Below are 6,736 nucleotides of genomic sequence, written 5' to 3'. Positions count from 1 at the left end.
CTCAACCGCCGATGCAGCAGACGACGACGGCGGCGCGGGAGGCATGGCAGCAGGCCTTCCTGTGGGCTACGCCGCCACCGGACTTTATCGACCTCACCGGCTCTGAGGACGAGGGTGACGCCTAGAGCTTCTTCCTTGGCGGCAGGGCGACAAAGGAGGCGACTTTTTTTAAAAAATGATTTTTAAAATTTATGTTTAACTTATGTTTAAGTAAACTTTGTCGGCGATTGACCTACTGTTTTTATGTTTAATTAAGTCTGATGTTTAATTTTTTAGCGATTAAACAAGTCCGGCTGTGGATGCTCCTGTGAGCCATGTTGCGTGTATCCGACCCGTTGAGTCAACTGAACTTGGATGATCGTGTTCAAACTGATCTGCTCTTCCCGAGCAGAGCCATTACAATGTCGCCTTGGGCCTTGCTCTTTCTGCTGGCCGCCCACCTTGCGGCCGGCGAGCCCGCCTCCATCACGACGCTCACCGCCACTCCGGCGAAGCTGACAAAACCAGACCACGCAGTCACCCTCCAATGGTCCAACCTCCCCGACCCGAGCCCGCTCGACTACGTGGCCGTCTACTCCCCGCCGTCCTCCGGCGACCTCGACTACCTCGGCTTCCTCCTCCTCAACTCCTCCGCCTCCTGGGCCACGGGCGCCGGCAGCCTCACGCTCCCGCGCCTGCCCGACCTGCGCGCCCCCTACCAGTTCCGCCTCTTCCGGGGCCAGAACCCGCGCGTTGACCAGGATGCCGACCCGCTCCCCGACGCCAGCCGCCGCGCCGCCGTCTCGGGCAACGTGGCCTACGCGGGATCCGGCGCCTGGCCCGCCCAGCTGCACCTGGCGTTCACCGACGAGGTGGGCGAGATGCGGGTGCTGTTCGTGTGCGGCGACGGCGGGAGGAGGTCGGTGAGGTACGGGCCCGCCGGCCGGCGCGAGGAGGAGTGGGAGGAGGTGCCGGCGGAGGCGAGCACGTACGAGCGGCGCCACATGTGCGGCTACCCGGCGAACCATAGCGTCGGGTGGCGCCACCCCGGGTTCGTCTTCGACGGCGTCATGAAGGGGCTGCAGCCTGGGTCAAGCTACTTCTACAAGGTAGCGACCTGGTGAACTGTGGCCACTAATAGTACTAATTTTGTGCTGACATAGTGGTCTGAATGTTTTATTTCCAGATAAACATAGCCCATTGTCTGAAATCCTAGTTTGTGATGTGCCAAATTATGCTTAATTTCAGACGGGATCGTCTGAAAGTTGTCCAAATTTCGTTTTAGAACACTAGCTTCAGTTTGTTAGAACACTAGCTTCAGTTTGAGTCTAGTTTATGACGAAAGAATTATTTTTCATAGCTCATACGTAGTTTCAAGTTCCAACCATAATGAGCATCCAACATCATCAGCATTTGGTATAAGTATTGCATCCTATACCACATTCACCTAATCTTTTGAACTTTGAACTGTTCTTCATAGGTTGGCAATGATCTAGGAGGTTGGAGTGAGACATACAGCTTCATCTCACGCGACACCGAGGCCAACGAGACCATCGCATTCCTCTTTGGTGATCTGGGCACTTACGTTCCTTACAACACCTACTTTCGAACACCTCAAGAAAGTCTGTCAACTGTGAAATGGATTCTCCGTGATCTCCAGGCCCTTAACGACAAACCTGCAGTCATTTCACATATCGGTGACATCAGCTACGCTAAGGGCTATGCGTGGTTATGGGATCATTTCTTCGAACAGATTGAGCCTATTGCTGCCAATACACCATACCATGTCTGCATTGGGAATCATGAGTACGACTGGCCTTCCCAACCTTGGAAACCCTCCTGGGCTGCAAACATATATGGTGGGAATGATGCTGGCGGCACGGCGAATGCGGAGTACCATACAGCATCAAGTTCAAAATGCCTGGAAATTCTTCTCTCCCTACCAGCACCATTGCTCCTGACACCCGGAATCTCTACTACTCCTTTGACGCAGGTGTTGTTCATTTTGTTTACATGTCTACTGAGACTGACTTCACTCATGGCAGTGATCAATACAACTTTATAAAAGCCGACCTCGAGCGCCTCAACCGGAGTAGAACACTGTTCGTCGTGTTCCAGGGCCACCGTCCGATGTACACCTCAAGCAACGAGTCCAAGGACACGGCTCACAGGGAGCAGATGATTCAGCATCTGGAGCCTCTCTTTGTGAAACACGGCGTGACACTCGCTCTGTGGGGGCACGTTCACTGGTATGAGAGGTTTTGCCCCATGAAGAACTATCAGTGCCTTAACACTTCGTCGAGCTTCGTGTACCCTGGTGCTCCTGCGCATGTTGTGATCGGGATGGCTGGGCAGGACTACCAAGCAAGCTGGGAACCGAGACCTGACCACCCTGAAGTCCCCATATTCCCTCAGCCGCAGAGGTCCATGTACCGTGGCGCTGAATTCGGGTACGCAAAACTTGTGGCCACAAGGGAGAAGTTGACACTGACATACATTGGTAACCATGATGGGCAAGTCCATGACATGGTTGAAATATTTTCGCCGCAAGTCGATACTGACAGCGCACCTGATAAGCTGGTCGGTGCGATGCCGAAGAAGATGAGATACCTGGGAATTGCCGGCAGCGTGATGCTTGCGATGCTGCTCGGATTCATGGCTGGCTTTGCTGTTAGAAGGAAGACGGACCCGGCACGATGGAGTCCTGTACAAGATGAGGAATCCTAATTACTTCACCCTTACTCGATTGTGTTGGTAATTACTCTTTTCTTTTACACTGTAACAGAGTACCTAGGCACCGACTAAAATATCTACGGTTTTGCTAATTTTCATACGAATTCGTTTTCAGTTGGATATTGTGTCCGTTCGATCCTTAGGCAGCGATTCAAGCGTGCTCGCTTGGTTATTTGTTTTAGCGGGCTCGCTCATGTGTTTATGGGCTGCCCATTAACCCGTGTTGCTGCCTGTTTTCGCTTCGATTATGAAACTTCTCTGTTCGCTCTGTAGCTTGTCTTCTTTTTACCCCTTCGTCAGCGACAGTTCAAGCAAAGACATTGAGAGCATGGACAGGGGCGACTCTATGGCGGTTTCCATTCTGAGCTCTTCCTCTCTTGTTGCTTGAGCGTTTGGTTGTTGTTGCCGGCCGCTGTGCCTAAAGGTGCTCTTCCAAGTGGTTCGCATTTGTTGTTCTCCCTCCTCTGCATTCATTTTCTAGATCTTGGTTCGTGGATTTTTGAGCTCTCGTCTGCCAATCCTAGCTAGGTTTCTGTTCATGTTTTTGCCTTGTTTTGTAGCTCTTCTAATTCTATTTCTCTGAACTTGTCTTATCGATGTGCTTCTTGTTACTCTGAAAATCTGCTTCTTGCCCGCCAATACATATTTTTGCAGTATGGTTCTCCTGTTTCTCTGAACTTGTCTTATCAATCTGCTTCTTGTTACTTTTTTCAGTAAGTTCAGTAATGTATCGTATGATTCTATGATTATTGCAGCAGAATTTACTTGGTTTAGCAGAGTGTATACTTGGGTGTACTAGTACTGTTACTTTTACTTTAAGAGATTGTTTTCTATTTTTATCACTTATTTCTGATTTTTTTCATTTTATCCTTTCTGTTTCTGTAGAAGTGCAAGAGATCTACCAATGTTCCTGTTTCAACAACCTTTACTCGCTATTTTGGGAAGTTTTTCTCCAATGTGGTGAAAAATGTAATCCCAATCAGGGCTACTATAATTTGCAAGGCCCCTTCAAGGTTTAACTTTTTTTACAGTGCATTTATGTGCCATTTACAGTGTAAAAAATATGTAATTTGCAAGGCCCCTTCACTCGATATTTGAAGACTATGGTTGCAAGAACTGTAGTTTTTTTTACAGTGCATTCCCAAGCAAGAAGATACAGTAGATCACATGACTGTAATTTTTTTTGTTAGTGTTTTTACCTCAATATGTGTGCCACTCCCAGTTGAAACTATACTATTATTGCATTACAGTACATCTTCTGTATTATTTAAAGTGCAACACGAAATGTAGTTTTCATGCAAAGCTATAGTATTTTTTAACCATCTCTTCAAGTTGTTTGTTGCTGGATACTAAACTAACGTTATTTGTTTACAGTGCATCTTCTGTAGTACTCCCTCCGTCCTATAATATAAGAGTGTTTTTGGCACTAGTGTAGTGTCAAAAACGCTCTTATATTATGGGACGGAGGGAGTATTATTTACAGTGCAACAAGAACTGTAAAACTCATGCAAAGATATAGTAATTTTGAACCATAGTTTTAAAGTTGTTTGCTGCTCAATACTAAACTGCTGTTGTTTTTTTGTAGTGCATCTTCTTTGTTATTTACAGTGCAATAAGAGCTGTAATTCTCCTGCAAAGCTATAGTAATTTTGAACCATAGACTTTTAAGTTTGTTTGCTGCCCCCAGTGTTACAGTGAGCTTACTGGGATTTTAATGTGTATGTGTCACAGTAAATAGCTTGATGCATGTATCTATGTCGGATAACACTAATTTTCTAGTCCGCTCGTTATGTTGTTTTTCCCTTTTTACAGTTAGCTAAAAGGATTTGTATTATGCAGGTGTCACTGGAATAGCTTGATGCATGTTTGTGTGTTTTTCTGTCAAAAGGATTTCACATTCCAACAGAACAATACCCATGGCTCTTCTTTTTGCTTGTTCTGTCAGATTTCTTACTGTTGAACCTTAGCAATGCTAGAGAGGATTTTTTGACAGAACTATTACTCATGTGATCTACTGTACTTTTCAGCCCTTGTTCCCCTAGAGAACTTCTGAGTAGTAATGGGATCTAACAAACAGAGCTATCCTGTGACCATGGAGTGATGCTAGAGACACTTGTAAGGTTTATAGCTGTAGTTTTAGCCGATTGATCTGTTTGAACCCGGGTCCTGTTCCAGCCCGGTAAGGTTTGTTTGTGTGGAGTCATTTAGCGTTGACATAAGTACTGAGCATGGACAAAAATATGGACATACAGATACATACAAGTGTCATTTTGTTATTGGTCGAAAATTTGAATGATGTCCAATTGATTTTCAGTCAGTTATCAAATAGACACTCCCAACAATTACAAAAAAAAACACTCCCATATCTGGTCTTCAGATTGATTGCCATCAGTCCATCTGTGACTTTGATTAAAACTTTTCTGGTTGTGTGTATCCTTCGAGAGGTCGTGGGTGTTCTCACGATTATTATATCAACTTGATGTGATGATCTTGAAATTGACAAAAGCTTTCTATATGAAATAACAAAATATTTAGTGAAGGTAATACCCAACGCATTCTAAAAAAAGGCAGCAACATTATGAGAACTATTTGGAGTTTGATCATGTGAACTACTAAACCTGGCATTATTGGCCCATGAAGTCTTGCAACTCATCTTTTGGCATTACGGAGTTTGTTCTTATGTGAAGAACCACGGAAATCCTGGACTTATGGACAACTTTGTTACGGAAGCCATATGAAGGATACTGACAGCTACTGGAAGTTTAGTTAGGCCTTATCGTAGGGGACAGTGGACTCTTGAGAGAGTATTTAACGAAAAACAATCACAATTCAGGCAACCATCCATCAAAGCTACCACTTTACAATTTTTGCCTACAAATTTACCAAGTTGCCTCTAGTTTTTTGTTTAAAACTACCACTTCTGGTTAGGTACCGGGCATTTGAAACCGGATTATGATAGGCCAGCCCCACCTGTCAGGTGGCACGTCGGCAGGTGCGAGATGGCGCCCACCTGACAACCGTTAGCCGTTTGGCTCGGTCAGACAGAGTCGCTGGCTGGTCCAAACAGCTGGCCCTCTCCCGACGCACTCTCTCCCAACTCACTCTCTATCAGTTCCTGCTTCCCGTCGTCACCGCCATTCCTGCTCGTCATCGTTCATCAATGCCTTTGTAGAAAGACGGGGAGGCGATACTGGAGGAAAGCAAAGAAACCTGAATGCATTTAATTATGTTTGTTTCTCGATAGATCCCACACAAGAATCTTCATGTGTGGTATCATGTACGCCTTTCAAACAGACATACGCCACTTAGTGAAATTATCTTATGCTTTCACCACAGAAAATAGAACCCGTTCATAGCATTCAGAATGGTGAAGATAGTTACGACAAAGACTGGAACCATCTCATTTCTCTAAGTTTATTTAAATTATGAATATGTCCTTGTAACACGGTTTTGTACAAGGCACTCATATTATAGGCACTTGAATCTTTTCCCAATGGTTCTTGCAAAAAGTCATGTGAATGAATGATTTGTTGATAATATGTGAATTAAAAACTGAGCACTCGTACTTTAGCAATTCTGATCGATCGCTAGACATACTTGACACATTTTTGCTTTACCGATGTAAAAATGATAAGGTTAGCCTATGAGATACTCCCTCCGTCCTGTAATATAAGAACGTTTTTGACACTACACTAGTGTCAAAAACGTTCTTATATTATGAGACAGAGGGAGTACTTTGTAACTGCACTAGTGGCAAATAAAAATCGATGTGAACATCCTCCATCTAAAATAGTTAGCGGCAAATCCCATGGATCCCTTCCCAAAACCCTTTGTCGACATTGTTGGACGATGGTTCAAGAGACTGAAGGCAGGATGAATATTAGGATATATTGTGTGGTAAAACACTAGCACACCCATGCATACTCAGCGTCCAGAATCGCATATGCACAACCCATGCCCTAGGGAGAGTGATTTTCCCCTTCCCCGCACCGTTACCAACATATAACCTCCGTGCCACCGATTG

At 45.2% G+C, this 6,736-nt stretch overlaps 1 pseudogene; it reads left to right on the top strand.

The window, feature by feature from the left end:
- The first annotated feature begins 401 nt into the window (after positions 1-401).
- Positions 402-3,979, top strand: LOC119366263 (annotated as a pseudogene).
- Positions 3,980-6,736: the final 2,757 nt, after the last annotated feature.

Source organism: Triticum dicoccoides, chromosome 2B (genome assembly GCF_002162155.2).
Source record: "Triticum dicoccoides isolate Atlit2015 ecotype Zavitan chromosome 2B, WEW_v2.0, whole genome shotgun sequence".
NCBI classification, from domain to species: domain Eukaryota; kingdom Viridiplantae; phylum Streptophyta; class Magnoliopsida; order Poales; family Poaceae; genus Triticum; species Triticum dicoccoides.
The sequence above is the reverse complement of the archived record's forward strand: the minus strand, read 5'-3'. Positions and strand labels throughout refer to the sequence as shown.